This window comes from Strigops habroptila, chromosome 6 (genome assembly GCF_004027225.2).
Source record: "Strigops habroptila isolate Jane chromosome 6, bStrHab1.2.pri, whole genome shotgun sequence".
NCBI lineage: Eukaryota > Metazoa > Chordata > Aves > Psittaciformes > Psittacidae > Strigops > Strigops habroptila.
Genome location: NC_044282.2, coordinates 47,340,651 through 47,360,749, shown reverse-complemented (window position 1 = coordinate 47,360,749; position 20,099 = coordinate 47,340,651).

Here is a 20,099-nt window from a genome sequence, read left to right as displayed (position 1 = left end):
CTGTGAGAGCATGGGAGAGAGATGGTGAGTGGCAGTGAAGTTCCAGCCCATCCTGTGTCTCACATTTCTCCTTGCACCTACTGTCAGGGACAGCTCTGCCCATCGGCTGCTCACAGACCTTTCCATGTAGCTAACCACCTTCAACTTTCAACTCTGCTAACAAAAATCTGGTCCTTTCTGTTGTTGGTTTGGCATTTAAACGCTCGCCCACCAGCTGCTGGGCTGAACTGAGGTACTGCATCTTGATGCATGCAGCACAAACTGGATTCAGACCAGTAGCACTGGAGTGAGGGGCTGTGGTGTGATGCCAGTGCCCTGCATCATCCAGCTCCTCAGATCCACCTCCTTGTTCATTAGTGTGTGCTCAGGTTGGTAGAGCTTTTGTGTGAACAACCTCTTTTTTCCCTTGAGGTATACTGCCTTTTCATTTACTACTATTAACTATGCAAAAGTCTTCTCTTTCCTTCCTTTCTCCCTTCCTGAGACAGAGAAAAGTAGGTAAAATGCCAGGGCCTGTTCTCTGCATGGGGGATCATTTCTGACTTGCTTCTGCTTCCCAACTCTCACGTAAGTGACAGTCCTGGGTATTACTAGACTTCGTTTCGTATAGGGTAATTAAACTGTCAACTTTTTAATGTGAAGATCTTGTTATCCTGTTCTACAGAAGAAGTCTGAATTTTAAAGGGATCTGTTTCTCTACTTAACATCTACACCCAATTTTTAAGATTTTGCTTTAAACATTCTAAGGGTTAATCATTCAGGATAATATTTCTGCTTTGCCCAGCACCACTTACTTACAGAGTCACAGAGGATGAAGAAGCCCTTCAGCAGCAATGCCACTAGGAAAACTAAAGAACAGATGCTTGTTACTGGCATTATCCAAAGATTAACATAGACCAGAATATCCTGAGTTTGGTATAATCAGCCTAAACACAAGAGACTGATTAGTGAGAACTACAAGAATCTGAACACAAATGCATGTTAATCAACCTGCCTTCGAAAAATGTAAGGAAACAGGGAACAAATTTACAAATAAAACAGGGAATTCCCAATTCCCTTGGGAATAAATTCCTTCCTTGGGTCACTTTGAATTGCCCGTGGCCAGGAAGAGATGAATATGGCCAGGGTATTTTTCAAAGGCCAGATAAACGTGGGCTCCAAAATACACAGGTCTGGTGGCATTCAGTGCAGATAAGAAACCTGCTTGATGAATAAAAAGAAGAAACTCGCAGATGAAACCCAAAATCTTCCTCAGGTGGACGATGCTCTCAGGGCAGCGTGTGTGCCTGTTCTGGTGCTGTTATTTTTGGATTCAGCAGCCCTTCTACCCTGGAACTGACTCATCTCTTCAGGAAAGCCTCTTCCTCTCACTCCAGTTGTCTGTGTTTTCCTTCATGGCTCCTGATTTCCTTCTAGGGGGTTGCACCAAACCTCTCACACAAACAGTTTTAGAGCATGACCACTGTGACTGCTTTTACAGGGAGAAACCTGAGCCAAAGAAAACATTAAATGCTTGAACTCCGGCCCGTTGATCAGATCTCAAAGCATGATTATAATGAATCCTGTAAACCCCAACAAATAATTCCTCTTATCCTCACTCTGCATACATGGAATGTCAGGCTTAGACAATTCAAATTATTTTCACCAAATTCTTGCTGTATAGCAGGGCCAGGAATATATTTTGGATCTAGAGATTTGTAGGCAGCCCAAGCTGGAAAAGGTGGGGTTCCAATCAACATCAGATCAGAAGTCGCTGAGATGTCCCTTCTCAAGGCCATTGCTTAAATTGTACTGGGAGATAAAACAGGGCCAGAACCCTTTGAGCACAGAGAAGGCACAAACCCTTCTCTCAGAAACACAGTAGTTACTCTTTCTCCAATGAAAACCTGTTCTTTCATGTAGAAAATGAAACCAGGTGATTCAAGAAGCAAGCAGGCACCATGTTGCATAGCCTGATAGAACCAGGCATCCCTAAAAAAGAGTCTGCTCAGAAGCTCAAGGGACCTTTTGCAGAAGATCCTTGTGATGATTAATGTGGTGATAATTCCCACATTAATTGGTCTTAAAAATAACAGGCAACTGAAAAAAAGCAAGCACTGTAGTTATCATTTTAAGTCTGCAAAAATAAGGGGAGGGTGAAGGAGTCTTGCGGAGCTCAGCAGTCTGGCGGACCTGCGGCTGCCCAGAGGTGTGCCTGTGGTGGCAAACCCTGCTGGGGATGGGAGATGAGGTTGTGCCCTATCCTGGAATTCTTTTTGGAGAGGGGGAGGGGTTGTGTCTTTGCCTTGCTGTTGAGCATCCTCTCAGGTAATGCATGAACTTCTTGTACCTTACAAAGGTTTACAGTGAACTGCCTTTTGATAAACAGTTCATTTTAGCAGATCCATCTCCCCAGCCCTGAGCACACTGCAACATCCAAGAGGAAGACCAAGTGCTCAGCATCCTTCCTCCCCAAGTGACACCACCAGATATCAGCCTACCATGGCCAGAAAACCCTTTCCTATTTGATCAGAAACCATAACATCTATGAAAACTATTATTTCCTGGCTAAAATTCAGATATAAAATTTGCATGTAAAGGAGGCCTTGCAGGGTCATCTCATGCTCTGGGCTGATCACGTTTCTCTGCCTATCCTGATCTGAAGTTTCTAATGGCTTAAATCACAGTCACAGTTTGTGTTTGTGTTTTAGAATAAATAGGAAGTGAGAAGACTTGAGCAGCAGAGAGGTTGCCATAGCAATTGTTTGTTGGAGAAGAAGAATTACAACAGCAAAACCCTGGAAAACATCTCATTGTACCTCTATCTTCTGCATCATACCCATCTGGACTTCAGAGAGGACAGGCTACATGGGAGGAGGGAGCACCCTTGGCCTTCCTGCTGCTCTTCAGCAGGCATTGCAGGGAGCCTGCCTGGGGACACGGCCAAGGCACTGAACTCATCCATTCAGCCTGAAGTTTTGCTGAGTGACACACATAGAACTTTGCACACACGTTAAATCACAACATGAGTCATCAAGTGATCCCATCATTATATCAGTGCAAGTACTTAGTCATAAATCATAGATGAATCATAAGGTATTAGTTTGACTCTTTTAACCATGGAGTATCAATCATATGTTTTGTCTCAGATTAAAGCCTGCGATCACTTTGAAAACACGCTGATCTCTGGTGTAGGAAGGTTATCTGCGGGGTGCTCTTGTGCTACTCAGCTGAACGTTGATGGGCCACTACCCGGAGAGGTAGCTAAATGGAAAATAAATCCATGTGCAATTTAGGAGATTTACTTCCACTTACATTAGAATATCTCTGAGAAGCAAACACCAGATACATCAGTACAGCGATACTTGTACCATTGTTATCTGAGCAAAGCAATGATAAGTTGACAGCATTTGTAGAGAGTTTTTCACTTGTGGCTTTACGTTTGATGCTTTATGTATTCCATTTGCTTACACCTGGCGTCAGCCTTTAATGGATGACATGCATTATTATTCTCACCTTACAAAGGGAGAGACAGGGACAGAATGTAAATGGGGGCTAAGGTGAGATAGACACAGCAGAGCAGGCTCTGTTTGACACAGACCTTGACTAATAGTATAAACTCATGGTCATTTTGCTGCCATTACAGCAGATGCTGCTGGCATCTCCTAGGCATGAGGGTCACACCGTGTCTGAACATCAGCATTTCAGTGACAATGTTCAGAGTTGCCTGTAGGACATTTATATTCTCATGTCAACATCACTGGCCCAGGAAGTATTTGCATAAATAGCTAGAAATGCTGCCTGGAAAATCTTAACTGCCATAGGACACCCTTCTCTAAATCCAAGAGCAAAGTCACCATTGTGCTTTAGGAAGAGGGATGGGGTGGCAGAGCTGTATCTCACCAGTCACTGGACCAGCAGCTGCTGGCACATGGGGCATCAAAGAGTACTTGCAGGATGGCTCTGCCCTTCTCACCCACAGGCAGGACAGGTCAGACTAGCGCACTGCTTCTAGAGGAAGGATTTAAAAGGTCACTTCATGACCATGTCAGTACTAGACTACACTGAAGTATGAATGCCTAAGGTTTACTCACAAAATATACACAGACGATGGCATATCGGTAACAGGTCTCATTACTTTGTTGGGCACAGCTGGCCACAAATGATCTTTCCTCTTGAAATACTTGCCAGCATTTTATCAGGCACAGATGATCTTGGAGCAGGAGGGTGACCAGAAAGCATCCCAAGACCCCTTCAAGCTCTGTTTTCTCGTGGTTCTTGTTCTGAATAAAATCAAATCCGTAGCAACATTTTTGACCCCCACTTTGAACTATTAGAGCTTATGAAGCAGAACAAATTGCTCTGATACTTCTTCAAAGAAGGGAATTGCCAGAGATCCAGGTGTGTGGGATATTCACCTAAAGCTGTAGAACACCAAAACTGCTCTCCTACAATAATCCAGTAACCCATGTAATCTAGAAGCTGGTGTCCAACAGTGATCATTTGTGCCAAAGTCAGAGGGAGATACAAAGTAGTACTTTTCATAAATTCATTCGCAGTGTATCACACAGTGTTGACCATGAGTTAATATTTAGTTTAGAAAATAAAGGCAGGTGTAGGATTATTCACACCCACTTTCCCTATAGCTTCACATTGAACATAACATAGCTTCACATTGAACATAGCTTCCTTAGAACTGCCTGGTATTGGTAGTTGCCGAGCAAATTTTTCATGCACAAAGATCTCCTTGCTGTTTAAAATAACAAACAGCTTGTCATAAAGGAATGAAAATCTGGGACCTTTTAGAAATTCTCAAGGAGCTTTCCAAGACAGGATATGAAAAGCTAAAGGCTGCGCTTAAAAGCCTGCATTAACCGAACACTTGTGTTAGTGAAGGTTAGAGAGAGAAGAGCCACCTTGCCCTCAGAAAAGACAGGAGAAAGTTTTGAGGTGGGAATTTGTTTCATCTGCTTGGACCAGGATATGAGGAAATGGCCCCATGCTAGGGAGGGCTCAGCCCTGGTGCTTTCTCCAAGGCTGCTCCTTGGCACAGTATCTGTGTTGTTCTGTGTGTAAGGAAAAGCAGTTCACCCACTCACTGACACAAACCTTCACGGTTACCAGGTGCACCAAGAAGTGAAGGTCATTGCCATAAATCCTACATGTTTGTCACCATTTGGAAACAAAACACCTCTCAGTCTGCAGAACACATTTCTGCACAGCCTTCCTTCTGCAGCTTGAAAACATTATGTATGCTTCGCGTCTTTCTACCTCGATACTGTAATAGTATCATCAGACAAAACTACCTTCCTTGAAGAATGTACTGAATACCAAAGAATACAAACCATCCTACATGAGGCAATTTAGTTCGCTTTAAATGAGCTCAGCTACCAAATCCAAATTCTTTTTGCTACAGACATGTTCAATTAATAAATATTTATATAATGTTATCCTTCGGAGGGTTTGAACTGCAAGTTCAGCTGTCTCACAGGCTATGCTTCAACACACAAATAAGTCTTTTATTTCCCTGTGTTCCTGCTTTTTAGCTTGGTCAAAGATCACTGCACTTGCCTGACTGCAGAGCATACCTTTTGAAGCCCAAGTCAGAGCCCATGTGTGCTGGCTCTCTGTCAGAGCTTGCACTGAAGCCTCTGGTTCCACATATGTAAATACCAGCTTGGTATCAGCCATGCAGCACTTCTAAAACAGTTTCAAAATCCCCTTTGCTAAGGAGCTGCTACTGTCTTACTAAAGCAATAACAAGCAGAGATAGGTCTGCTCATGGGTCAGTTCCCTCCTCTTGTTTAATCACAAATATTTACCTGAAAATAAGATGCTTTGTTCATGAAAGATCATCTGTTCCTTGGTGCATTCCCCCACTAAAATCCAGGTTGTCTCAATATCATATGCAGAATTAGCAGGCTATATTAATGGGATCAGAAAAAATACCTCATTTTTTGGGAGTCTTTGGTACAACAAGCCAAGAGTGGGGAGAAGTGTAAGTTTATACCGTCTCAGCAGGGCTGTTTGTTTTCTACTGGAAAGCTTTTAGATTTGTCAGCAGTAGATTATGAAATTAATTTCATTTCTTAGCAACCCTCTTCAAGGTTATACATCCACTGGGACTCTTAAAAAGTAGGTTTTTTCCCTATTCCTGGCAGAAGGAATACCAGTGACCAAAACAAACTCCTGACCAGGCCCAGCCCTCTCCTGGCTACCAACCAGTCAGCATCAGAGGGAGAAACTAGGATGAAATCTGCGCAAAATACAATCCATGAGGCAACTTCCTCAGGCCTACAGCTGCTGAGGAGGAGTGGGAGCCGGGCAGCCCCTCCAGAGGCCATGAGGAGCAGCCAAGTGACCCATCGGGCTGTGGGGACCCAAAGTCAGGCTCTTGGCTGGTGACAATGTGCCATTTCACTGGCCAAGTGGCACATATGTACTGCTAGCTAGCAGCCAAGCTGTGTCTGTTTCATTTTGCCCAGCCCAAGAGGCAAGAAAGTGGGAAGCTGGATGTTGTCTTGGCTGGAGAGTGATGGAGGCTGGCTATTGCACTGATGGAGGGTTGGGGACATGGAGAGCTTCAGGGATGCAAATTCAAGGCCAATTAAGGCATGTGGGAGGTGTTGCATTGTAGAAGTCTTAAGGCATTACAGATGGCAGATGTAAAGAACGACAAGGGACGTGGGATCTTGTGGAGAAGAGGGAAGGAAAATTGAGGGGTAAATGTCATGGGTGCAGGGAGCTGTGGCCCAGTAGTGATATTTGATGGCATCTAAAAGCCAACTTGCCCACTAGCTGGGTTGCTCTAGGCTGTCTCTTCAGGCTTCAGGAAACCAGCTTCACCTCAGGGAGTACCTTCACAGTTTGCATTTGTAAATACCAGACCCACTAGACAGTAGGGTGGGTATCAGCACAGCTTACTTGTATTCTGTTCAGGCTGGGAAGTATTTATTCTTTCCAATTTTTAATTTTTTAATGAGTGAGTTTTCTATTCCTCATGGTTGCTGGCAGAATTTTCCGAAGTGCCACTGGGTATCACAAGGCCCACCCAACCACATAGCCTCAGGTTCTCATTTCACCATGAATTACAATTAAAAGTGAAACCTTTCTCTTTCTTAAGAGGGCGCACTTCTTGTGAGGCACACTGGTTAGCAGTTTATACTCTCAAACACATTTTAGCAGGCCCATAGAAGGAAAGTGATGACGACACTGATTTCTGTAGCACCTCCCTGAGCTTTGACTGTGCTTGGGCTCTGGCTCTGCACGCACAGAACGGCTCTAGAGCAGAAAGTCCCTGACTCCAGCAAGACATGGTACAGCCGTATATGCCCACCAGGTCAGCCTGCCAGAGCAGAGGCTCACCTCTTGCATTACAGTCTCAGTGCAGATAATAAGCCAATACTCACCACAGGAACAAAAGTCCTACAGATTATCACCAAATTAAACATTTTGTATACATTGCATTATTATATTCTTTAATATTATTATTACAGGAAAAATATCACAATGACCTTCTCTTAAGAATGATTGCTTTATTTCTGTATTAGTGCTCATTAGCAAATATTTTAGAATGTGATGCTGCCTGAAACTTAGCATGTTGTATAGGCAAACAGGATTTCATAAACAAGTATGATTCAGTATCCTTACCAGATAATGGAATTACCTATTCAAAGGCCTCTGAACTATTCAGTATTCACTGAAGGTGAACTATTATGTTTATTAACAAGAGGTATTTGTATGAGACAGCTCCTCCACACTCTCAAGAGGGCATAAAGGCACTACAGTGTGTGTCAGCCTGTGTAAAGAAAATTAGGCACATCAAGAGAAAATTAGGACTTAACCTCTCCAATTTTGACTCCAAAGAGAAACACAGTGAAAACTTGCTCTTTTCTCTACTGCCTCTAGAAGGTCCCAAGGGGACCTCCCATCCTAACACGCAGGCTCTGGGATGGGAGTGGTCCCGGGCAAATGCATGCTCTTCACTGAGCCCTAGGAAGCCATTGAGAAAAAAACAGGAGCCTTGATGATAAGTGCTTCTGTAACTGTGAGTTAATGGTGCCTCACACCATTGCTAGCACATGTCAGCAAGGGCATGGGCACAGGTGGCACTGCCTGTTTCCTTTGCTCTTCTGGAAGCACCTCCAAGCTCCACACAGTAGGCCCATAACCCAGCACCATCTTCAACCTCTCCTGATGAAATTTCCCCCTTCTCATTGCAAAAGCAGTGTGCTGTGCAGCACTGCCAGCACTGGGAACATCAGCATCCCAGTGATTTCCGAGGCCTCTGACCCTTCATTGGTCAAATACCTACACAGGATTCAGCCTGCAAGGGTTTAATGTACATTCAAATCTTCTTCTGTCAGGTACCTTTAGATTAGGACAGGCTTTCAAGAATGGCGCCAGAAGAGCCCCAACAAGCATGCACAAACATCTCATGGTTATCCCTTTTTTTTCAAACAGTTAAATACCAAGTCTTGATGTCTCTGACTCCGTACACTTTGCTGTTTCATCCCATGGTGATGTTCTGCTACAGGAAGCATGGCCTGTGTAAGGCATGTGTAATACCCCATGTAGCTGACCTATTTGTGTTCTCCTGTGGAGAGCAGACAAGGTGCCTTTTGTCTCATGCTCACTGTACAATCCTCAATCTTCCTGGGTTAGTCTGCAAGTTACTCTCCTCATAAACTTCCTGAGAAGGAAGGGCCTTGCATGAACAAATCACTATTAAAGGACAGAAAAAACAAGGTAGGAATAGGCAGGCAGTATTCTTGGAAGTGGACAATTAACAGTGAAGTCCCACAGGGATCTGTTCCAGGGTTTAAATCATATGAATCATGTGGATCATATGACAACATTTTCATAAATGACCTGGAAAAGTGGGGAACAGAGATTGCTGGTGATATGAACTGATTGAAACGAACCTGGCCTTGAACACTTTTGACTCAGGAGTTCCTCGGCAAAGCCTCCTGGGGAAGTTTCTCTAAAACCTTTCATACTGCTGTGCTCTTCCCTAAGCATTCACTATCCGTCACCTTATTTTTTCTGTGCTTTAACTTCTTCATAGTTCTAAATATCCTCCTGTAGTCCTGTCAGATGTGTGAGGATATGGCAATGAAACCTAGGAGAAACATAAGTCAAGCTCACAGAAGAGTAAGTGACACCAGGGTGTACCAACCCAGGTCGCAGAAAAAACAGGTGCTTCTTAAAACAGAGGATTTCTATGGCAACAGGGAAAAATTACAATCTTGCTTGTCTTGATCTTTTGCTCTGCAGCAGTCTATGGCCTGCACAATGTTTTGCTCTCTTTCTGGACATGGGCAGAGACAACCTGCTGACCAACCAACCATGCACAATTGGTCTTAATGTTTTCTGGCTGGCAGGGATCTTAATAGAAAAGATGTAGTGTCTGTAGTGCGCTTAATGCAGTGGAGGATTAAGTGAACAAAAACATACAAAAACCCCCAGTACAGATCATTAATTGTGAAGATAATAATGACAATACAAGATTTGTTTGTTATATGTTGGAAAACAAACAAACAAAAAGCAAGGCCTTTTTTGATGCTTGAACTTGTAGAGAACTTAGCAGCTTTTTCTTGTACATTCCTTCTCTCTCAGCCAAATTGCCACATGCCAGCCTTTGTGCACTTGGGGGTAACAAGCAAAATCCCCATGGAGGACTACTGTGCAAGACCTTTTCATGGGCTTCCTTTGTGTTGTGATGCCCAGATTGGTGCAAAAGTGAGCTGCAAGCCACAGTTCCTGGGTTGGGTCTCAGCCCCTTCCACTTGCCAGGGTTCACCTGCAAGGTGCACAACACATCTCTACAGAGGAAGGGCAGTTGATCAGGTTCTCAGAGTCTGGAAAAATGACAGGTAGCCTTTACTTCCTGCAGGTACAAACACTTCATCTTCACTATAGGTGTGCTGAGCATCTGCTGGCAGTTGAAGGTAGTTGGCAGTACAGACACTTCACAAAGAAATGAGAGACATTCATTCCAAATTGATGCTGCCTCATCTTAGAATGGGTGAGCAAGTATTAGGCATGATTCTGGAGTGTCTGCAGTGTGTGAATACAAGCTATGTTATTAAGTAAGGTTACTGACTCTAAATGGAAGTGATCAGCTAAGAATGGCTCTGAGCAGAAACATGTTGATTTTGGCTGTTCATCTGAGGCGGCTGAGATCAGGGGAGTCATACCTAGATGAATGAGCCAAAATAAGGCTGTACTTCTAACAAGTTTGAGAAATATTAATTTGGATGGACCCCACTGATGGTAAAACCAAATGTGAGCAGGGTCTGATCTGCTGTGCTGCTGTGGGGCTGCGCAGTGTCCCCAGGGACACTCTGCTCTCCAATGGGTGCTACTGTTAACGCTGTGTCACTACATGGGCACAGCTGAAATGCCCTTTACCTGTCAGTAAACAATGTAAGGAAGACATCAATTAGATATTTACCCTGCTCTATTTTATGCTTTCTGTGGCATCAAAATTCAGTATTATAAAATGTAGGAAACTTATAAAGAAAACTATGTACCTAGAAGAAAAGTCATAGCTGGCAGGACAGATGACAGTAAGGCAGGATGTCTACTTTGATGGTACTAACTGTTGGATAAACCTCAGCTTCCTGAGCAGGTTGTGAAATCTAGGAGAGGGCTGTTGCAGTAGAAAACTCAACCCCAGCAGGTTAGAACTCCTCGACAGCTGAAGGACAATGAGTTGTGGTATGAGACAAAAAAGTAGAAAAAGCTGATGAAGGACAAAAGTAGAAATATGATTATGGAAGATAAGACCAGCTAAAGAGAAAAATTAATTCCTTGAGGAGATTATGTGTGTGATTTATAACTGCAAAGACATAATAGATTCTTGCAAGGTTTTTTTCTGAGCACCATATTGGCATTCTGATTTGAAATAATCAATATACAATATTAATAAAGTATTAAGTGGATTAAGAAGTGACTAATAAACAGCTCAAAAAGCATTCTCTTCATCAAACAGATTTGTTATCTATGGGATCTTAGGAAGATCAGCAGGAGCTTGGTACCTCTCCAAAATTTTTATCCATTATCAGCAAGACACAAAATCACTGCTAGTGAAAATTGAAATGCAGCAAATGTTGGGGAGGACAGAAATACCTGGATCACATAACTAACTGAGACTTTTCAAAAGCAAGGCATTTGAAAGCAGTCAAATTTAAAGTTGGCCTGACCAAGCAAGGTAAACCAGCCCTCAGGACTGCACCTTAAAAGTAACTCTGGAGCAACCAGTGCAATACACCATGCACACTTAGTGTGGTTAAAAAAGGCAAAAGAATTGCCTAGTGGTCAGAGAGGCAGTAGAAGTAATGCACTATGTTAAGGAAAGCACAAAGAAGCTGAATACATTTTTCTCAGCCCCTTCCAGTGCCTTCAGAGCCATAGAAACCATCAGTAGCCCTTGCTCTGTGCTGGGCACTAAGGCTCCTCCCCACACTCCCCCTACCAAAGCCTGCACCCCTCTTGCTCAATGCTGCTGCTTTCACTGGTTTTAACCTCCTGTTATTTAAAACCAGAGTTTGCCCAATCATTTGAGAAGCAGCCACCTTGACAGGGATACAAGCAACTCCAGAGAACCTGGGTCTGAAAACAAAGATTTTCCTGGCAGCTGATAAGAGCAGAGAAAGGACAGGAGCAGCAGTGGTCAAGCCACCACTAAGGAAGCATCAGTGGTCAAGGGTGCTTCTGCTGGGGCATGCATAAGAAACTGCACTGCTTTGTCAAAGGGCTTTATTTCTCAATGGTTTTGAACTACTTATGCTGTACACATGTCACTTTCTAATTTATTTTTGGCTAATGAAATTTCTGGGAAGCAAATCACATTGCTATTGACACTGAATATAATGCAGCCCCTTCTTTGTCACAATCACTTTTTGAGATGGAGTTGTAACAGTGCTGTAAAAAATACTTCATGTGACAAGCCTGGAAGATGAAACGGTTTGTTGATGTCAGTCTGTGGTAATGGAAGCTGAGCAGAATTGCTCAAGAGCAACAAATTATATAGATTTAGGGCACAGAACAGTTCAGCTACATCACTTTAATGTCATTTTTAATGGAAACAAATTGCTTTGAGCTATGTAAAGTGGTGCCAGTGAGAGCTTGAAAGTTCAAAATGACACAAGGCCATTGGTAAGATCCTCATCCAGATCAGTAGAAGCATGACAGAGTGAAAAACAAGGAAAGAACCAAGAATTTGGTCCCCAGCACATACTCTGGAGCCTTTGTTTAGATCCTGTACTAAGTCAAATATGAACAAATATTCTTGTTTTTTTCATAATAGTAACTGCTTATCATTTGACTTTATCGAAGTATCCATCAAACTTAAATTTGCAACACCTCTGAAGCCTAGCCTAAGTTTTGAAGTGTTTAGCCATTTTAACTACAGTAGTATAATTATAAACCTTAAAATAAGTAGCTGTTCTGAGAAGCTGTTATCTCAAGACAGTTTATTTAAACTGTGCAAAGCAACATAAGCAGTACTCTTGTAAGTGATCATTATGCATACAGTGTGACACCTCGGGCTCCCAAGGGCACACCTGCATCACTCTGTGCTAGGTGCCATGCGAATATACAAATCTTAAACCAATATCTTTGTACCAGGCTTTTAATACCCCCAATGTATTTGCAAAAGATCAAGTCCAGCAGATCAGGGGAGGTGATTCTGCCCCTCTACTCTGCTCTGGTGACACCTCACCAGCAGTACTGCGTCCAGCTCTGGAGTCCTCGGTACAGGAAAGACATGGACCTGAAGGAGAGGGTCCAGAGGAGGCCACAAAAATGATCAGAGGGCTGGAGCACCTCTCCTGTGAGGGAAGGCTGAGAGAGTTGGGCTTGTTCAGCCTGGAGAAGACTCCAGGGAGACCTTATTGAGGCCTTTCAGTACCTAAAAGAGGTCTATAAGAAAGATGGGGACAGACTTTTCAGCAGTATTTGTTGCGACAGGATGAAGGGTAATGGGTTTAAACTAAAAAAGGGGAGATTCAGGCTGGACGTGAGTTTTTTTACAATGAGGGTGTTAAAACACTCGCCCAGGTTGACCAGAGGTGGGGGATGCTCCATCCCTGGAGACATTCAAGATCAGGTTGTGTGTGATTCTGGGCAGCCTGATCTAGTTGAAGACGTCCCTGCAGGGCGTTGGGCTAGATGACCTTTGAAGCTACATTCCAAGCCAAAGTATTCTATGATTCTATTCTATGATTCCTTAACTCTTTAACTGGCATAGTACAACCATATCTTAATTTTAAAGAAGAGGAAAACTGAAGTCAGTTGAATTCTTCTTTCTATCACAAAGGTGAAAATGGAAAGATTTACAGATTTCCACAGAAGAGACTTGACAGGACACCTTTGCCCTCAAAGATACTGGATTGCTTATTGCAGGTAATATAATGAAATGGGGCTGAGTGCTTTCCTCCTCCCTTACCCTGATCACAGAGAAACACTATCTTTTTTCTTTTGAAGATGACTACATTTTAGTGCTTCTCTTCTGTATTGTAACAGTGATATTTTTCAGGAATAAGCTTTCTCCTTTATACGTGTAAGTTCACAAATGCCTTGAGGCTAGTCTTGAAATCCAAATAGTCTTACTAGGTACAGACATTGTCTACCTTCTGTACAGGAAAAAAAAGGTTGGAATAAATATTAAAATCACTCTATCTGTGTTGTTATAAGGAGCCACCAAAAAGACTGACTTTGATCAGGTTGGTGAGCCTGATGGAAGAGCTGCAGTGTTGTTCAACAGACAGCACAGCCATGCCATGGCTCCACTGCATGAGAGCTCTGGGACTGTCCTGGTAGGGCTGAGCCACACTGTTATTCATGCTTTGTTCTGCAATAAAAGAGAGCTCGTACAGCTTTGACCAGTATATAATGCTTAGATCAGATCCCATTTCCACATTTATTGCTTAGATGACACACAAAACACTTTGTTCACTTTTGATTAGTGTTTTTACGAACTCACTTTTTGCTAACGCATCTGTAAGAAAAGCATCATAAATACTACTGGAGATAGACATTGATCATATGGCTTGCAGGAAATTGCTGCTTGGCCAAACTGAAATGCATGAATGAATTGGCAGTCAGATGCTCAGAAAGCAAAAATTACATTGTATGAGCTGGGTGACTTTTTCTGCAGCATGAACAAAGGATTATCTTGAGGAACATGAGCAAATTCTAGGAGGAAATGTATTTACTCAACCACTGGCCAAATAATTTTAATATCCAGTACATTTGTAAAAGATCAAAGCCTATTTGAGGATAACTAACATGGGCTTGTCTGATGAAGCACTTGGCCAGAGAAAAAACATTCTCTGCTCTATGCTCCAAAATAATACAGGTTTCCAAATGGCCTTCATTCCCCTGCACACATTATTAGTTCTTTGGTTATTTGTGTACAGATGTGCAGTCAACGTGAAGTATCTATGCGAACCTGCATATCCCAGTGCTGCTATTACCCAGACACCTTTCCACTCGCATGCAGAAGTTAAATGTAAGCCTAAAATGGCCTTGCCTGTGAAATAATTTCCTTCAAAAATTACTGTGGTGAGCAATGGGTATTCTATTATTTGGCAGCATGTAGAGGATTTGTGAGGCAAAAAGCAGGCTGCTGTTAACAGAACTTGGAAGCTGAGAGTCTCCCCAGTGCAACAAAGATGTGGACATACTGAAGTAAGCCCAGTGAGGACCACCAAGGGGCTGGAGCATCTGTCACACGAGGAGAGGTTGAGAGATGTGGGACTGTTCAGCCTGGAGAAGATTCCTCAGTGGAATCTTACCAGTCTTACCAATGTGTTTAAATACCTGATGGAGAGAGAGTAAAGAGGATGGAGCCAGGCTCTTCTCAGTTGTGCCCAGTGACAGAACTGGAGACAATGGCCACAAACGGAAAACCAGAAAATTCTGTTTCAATATAAAGCAAAGACTTTTTTTTTACTGCAAGGGTGGTTGAACACTGGAACAGATTGCCCAGAGGGCTTGTGGAACCTCCATCCTTGGAGATACTCAGAATCCAACCGGACGCAGTCCTATGTGACCTGCTCTGAGTGATCCTGCCTGAGCAGGGCTTGGGCTCGTCGCTCTCCAGAGGTTTCTCCTGCTGGTACCACAGCATCTTTGCCCCACTTGAAGGCTTGGTAGAAAGTAGAAAACATTCTCGCAGCGTTCAAAATTTCATTACTTAGTTTCCTTCTCCTCTTCTACCTCACCCTTCTCATACCCTTAATTTATTTGTGATGAGTCTTTCTGGCCTCTGAACTGCAGTTTTATGAGCCATTTGGCTGAGCTTCACTATGGCTGGACTGGATTATATGGGACTGTGTTTTCAGTACGTAATGTTTCTAACTGAGCTAAAAGAATCAGAAATGTTATAGCGGGACTGAGCTGGACAATGCTCACTTTGGAGCCACTCTGCGTCAGGCTGCCACAGGGAATGCCACCATTCATGTCCTGAGCAGTCTCCTACTGCCATGTGCCTGCAAACAGAGCATGCACAGGCTTCAATTATTGCTAACCATTCATCTTCACAACTAATGACATTAAAAATAAACAAAACCCTCACACCCTCCTTTTTTATCATTACTGACTTGTGACTTTCAGCCCACACAGTTGTTCCAGCTTTCTCCTTGCCCCAGAGCACCCACAGGGAGGGAGGTAATTCCTCCTCTTGCAGCAGGTAACACTTCATTGTGGTAAGGCCTATCCTGGTGCCACACACATCTCCCTTATTAGAGCAACTCCTGTTTTTCTATCTTAAAAACCAAAGGAAGAAGAATAATCTGCAAACCCAGCAGGCTAAAATTGATCAACTCAATGCAATGACTTTTGAGCCTCACCTCTTAAATTCCTGTGGAAGAAAAAAAGTGAGGGTTGTGGTGTTTCTAGTTGTACACAAATATATACATAGGTGCAGTTTACAGTTCAGCTGTAATAGCTTGCCTCCTTCTGTGTGACAACAAGGGTAGCGTATTGAGGTAGAAGGTAGAAATGAAGGGGACATTCATAAAGATGTCAGCAAATCCTCAGGATCCAGGCAGGAGAGGATGAACCGCTGTCCCTGCAGCCTTTGGCCAGGGTTCTGTCACTGATGAGACAGCTCTTGGCCTGGGAGAACACTGCAGCCTTTCCTGCGCACACACGGGATGATAACTGGTTTCTTGGATGGGAAAGGAGAGAATTTTCATTAAATCTGCTACCTGGGCAGGCAGCCTGCTGCCTCCTGAAATCTAACATATGCGACTGGCTCAGCCCCACAAGAGGCAGAGATAGAGGAAATCCAGGGTAAGGAATAACTCATACTACATGCAGACAGAACACAAAAAAAAAAGAAAAAGATTACTTAGGTGTGAACTCCTGCTAGGTATAAGACAGATGGTTTCCCAGGGCCCAGAGCCAAGAGTGTTTCGAATATTGTCCAGCAATTACATGAAATCTTTCTTATTTATTTATTTACTTAGTCTTCAATTAAAAAAATACCCAGAAATAAGTCTGACAGTGTCCAAATTCAGCTTGCTCTAGCCTTACTGTCTCATCTGCTGGTGGATTCATTTCCTTTCTGATCTTTGCTTTCAGGATGGTGAAGTTTAGAAACTGCTATATCAAATTGTTATGAGAGCTGCTGACATTTTCACTCTGCATCAGCGCTCCCAAGACTTGCCGACAGCAAACCTGTTTGGGCAGGTATGGTACAAGCAAGCCTTGCTCCTTGTGCCTGTCCACGTCAGTGGATCCCCTGGAAGATGATGTCATGGTGATTGCAATGACATCATCCATATGCAGGGAGGGGAAAAACAGTCCTGCACATCTCAGCCTAGGGTGAGGGGAAGGGGAAACCAAAATCTCTGTGCAAGGCAGGGTAGGTGCCAGCTTCCCATGCAGCGCCATCACAGATGGGGAGCCTACCTGCTGCAGAGACTGTGTCCCCTCCTCAGCACAGCCACTTCATTTACCCCAATGGAGGATCAAGGCCTCTGCTACAGGGAGGCTGTGACTGCATTTCTGCAACTGTATAGCACCAGACTCCGTGCAGGTTCACAGAACAGTTGAGGTTGGAAGGGGTCTCGGGGGGTCATCAGGCCCAAAACTGTCTGTCTGCAGTTGTGCAAATATTATTTGTGTTAAAAAGTCCACTCCAAACTGTACAAGGTATGCTGAGACCCTCGAGTCCAGCTTTGCTTACTAGATTCTTAGGAAAAGTCAGGGTATGAAATCTATTCATCTCTTCCTGTTACATTTTTTCTGAGTGCTGTCATATGCATTTTAAAGCAGTGGTCCGGCACAGCACCATGCCCCAACCAAGTTTTGCTGAAGGCAAGGATCGTCTGGGGGTAAGGTCAGAGACAACCAAGCTGACACCATTATTGTGCTTGGGGCAAAAACATGGAGAATGAGACTGGACTGCTCTGTGTGATGGGGTCTCCTGCCTATGAGAAAGGCAGCACTGAGGACTGTCACAGCCAATCTAACCTCAGCTGAGATACTGAGTAAGAAACAGGTGATATCAAGCAAACAAAAGACAGAGGGGAATAACCTACAAGAACACCAAACTCTGTCATGATGAGACCAAGGGAGATGTCGTGGCCGTTGGGCAAGGGGCCAGCACCAAGCAAGACACACACTGCCAGGCTTTGAGACCTTCCACCTCCACTCCCCTCAGCCACCAACTACAGCTGAACCAGGCGGGGAAGGGGACTGGAAGCACCTCAGGCACTGATGGGATGTGACAGACGTGGTCTGGGAAAAAATCCAATGCATTAGGTAAGCCTTTATCTCAGGGCTGGCTCTGAGATATCGGTGAATGAGAAGAGTTTGTATCACGTAATTACTTTTAAAACCAAAAGTGGTGGGGTTTTGCTGTTTTGGGGTTTTTTTTAAGTAAGAAGGGTCTGGTTATGTGATCCAGTTGGGGTTTTGTTTAAAATCCTCTCTCCCAGTTTCATGTCATAATATTTCCTCAAAGTCAACTGCCCAAGGACTGAATTAAGATAAGTCAGAGTATTAAATCTGTTAGTTCACAAGGATTTAATTTTCTGTCTGTTTAACTTAGTGGAAGTTCTTTTATAACACCCTGAAAGCGTTAAGAGAAGAAGTGATTGTAGCAGTTAGAAACACGAGACAAGGTGTCGGGGCTTATGAATCAGATCATAAATGGTAAAGCAATGAAGTTCCATTGATTTCCACGAAGCTAAAGCCATTTTACACCACCTGAGCATCTGGTTGTTCAGCTTCAATTCACCTCCACTGACAAATCACTGTTGTGATAATGTCCTTCAGTGGAGGACATCCATTAAAGAAAAAAACAACATGATTTTTCATCCCTTTCTGCTGTTCCAAAAATAATTACAACTAGAGACTCTCAGGAAAGGTTGTCTTTGCTTTTCATTTTGTACATGGACATTATTCTGCAGTGTCAGGCAGAAGATATAATCACAGTTTGCATTTCCTTAGATACCACTGCCAGTCACCCTGAAACACAAATGCTGAGGGAATTCAGCCCCTTGAGCATCATCATGCGAACTCGCACGCGTCCTGCCTTCCCTGGCTGTCTCCTCCGGGGTAGGTATAGGAGGGCTCCCTGCTTACAGACTGGCTGTCTGGCGCTCCGAGTCCAGCTCTCCATACTCACGTGCATTTCGTGGTCTCTGATAAGGAGGGAGAGGCAGACATTACTTGCTCATTGAGCAGATAAAATAACTGAAGTGCTAGAAAAGGGAGTCATGAGGGGACCAGCCCGCAGCCCCAGCTGGAGCACAGGAACCGACAGGGGAAGCTTTACACCACTGTATAGGAAACCATAGCCCTTTAGAAAAGCTGAACAGAGAATTTAGTAAAGCTTTATGAGTCCTGTCTGAAGGTCAGACCACTTGTAAGAGTCTCTCTAGGGATTTACTCCATCATTTACTCACAAGAAACTCCCAGATTTGCAGCCTATAGGTGATCCATCTTTGCTCTTGGACACATTTCAACACAAGCCCCAGTGTCTGAGTAGAGCCAGGATCAGCTGTTCCCATTCCTGTGGGCCTGGCATTACTGTGCTAGTTCACAACTAGTTGTAAAGCCTTTTTTAGAGCCTGTTCTTCAGAATAGGGTGAAAGCTGCAGATCTATCGCTTGCTTTTAAGTATACAGTGTGTAGCAAACAACCCGTCATCGACTGAATGGGCTATAGGAGTGACCTTCACAATCTGGGGATTGGAAGCCTTTCTTCAATCTAATCCATGATCCTCAAATTTAATAAATTTCCTTTTCTAGGTAACAAGCTTCACTTTAGAAAGGGTAACACACTGCATAGCAAGGACCTGAAAATCCCAGCATGGTGCAAAGAAGCCTCAGAGCCTGCAGACGAGCCACACCAATCACAGCTCATTCAGTCGGTGTTAACAATCTTTCCAGACCACTGCCTGTGCAATAAACCTGGGGTGAGATGAGACTCTGAGGAGTCCCATACTCTTTCCAAGTAACTCAGTCTCATACTTCAAAGGCAGCGATCCTGCTGGCCAGAGATGAGGCAGGCTGCCAGCAATGTGCAGGGGAGGTTTTTGCTGATCATTCCCTGAAGCAGGAGCAATAACTTCAGTCATTAGGGCTGCCTTTCAGCAGCACAAAATTCATATTGTTTTTTAAGACTGTTTATGGCTGTTAGCAACTCAGTTGCAAGTAAGCAAATTTGGTTATTTAAAAATTTGCCTGAAAGAATATGCCTTGAAACCACCTGAAACTGCATATCTGTCCATTTATTTCGTTCACAGACCTGCTGTGTGATGCCTGTGAAGGACACCACATCCTTAGGGTGGCATCCCTGGAGCGTCGGTGAGGCTCCAGTGGTGCCCCAGCCCTCCTCACCATCACACTGTGGGTACCATTTCCTCCACTGTTGTCAGAGGTCTCTTAACTCAACCCAGCACTTCCCAGCTACAGCCTGGAAATGCAAATAGCGACAGGATCATAATCCCTATCAACAGAGAGGTTATTGAGTGAACAGTTTGGGGTATCGATCTGTCAGGCAGATCCAGCACCAAATCAAGCTGTGGGGTCAGAGCTGCCTTCACAAAATGCTGCATTTTGCAGCAAATAGGCTGGCATTTGGTCTAAAGCTCA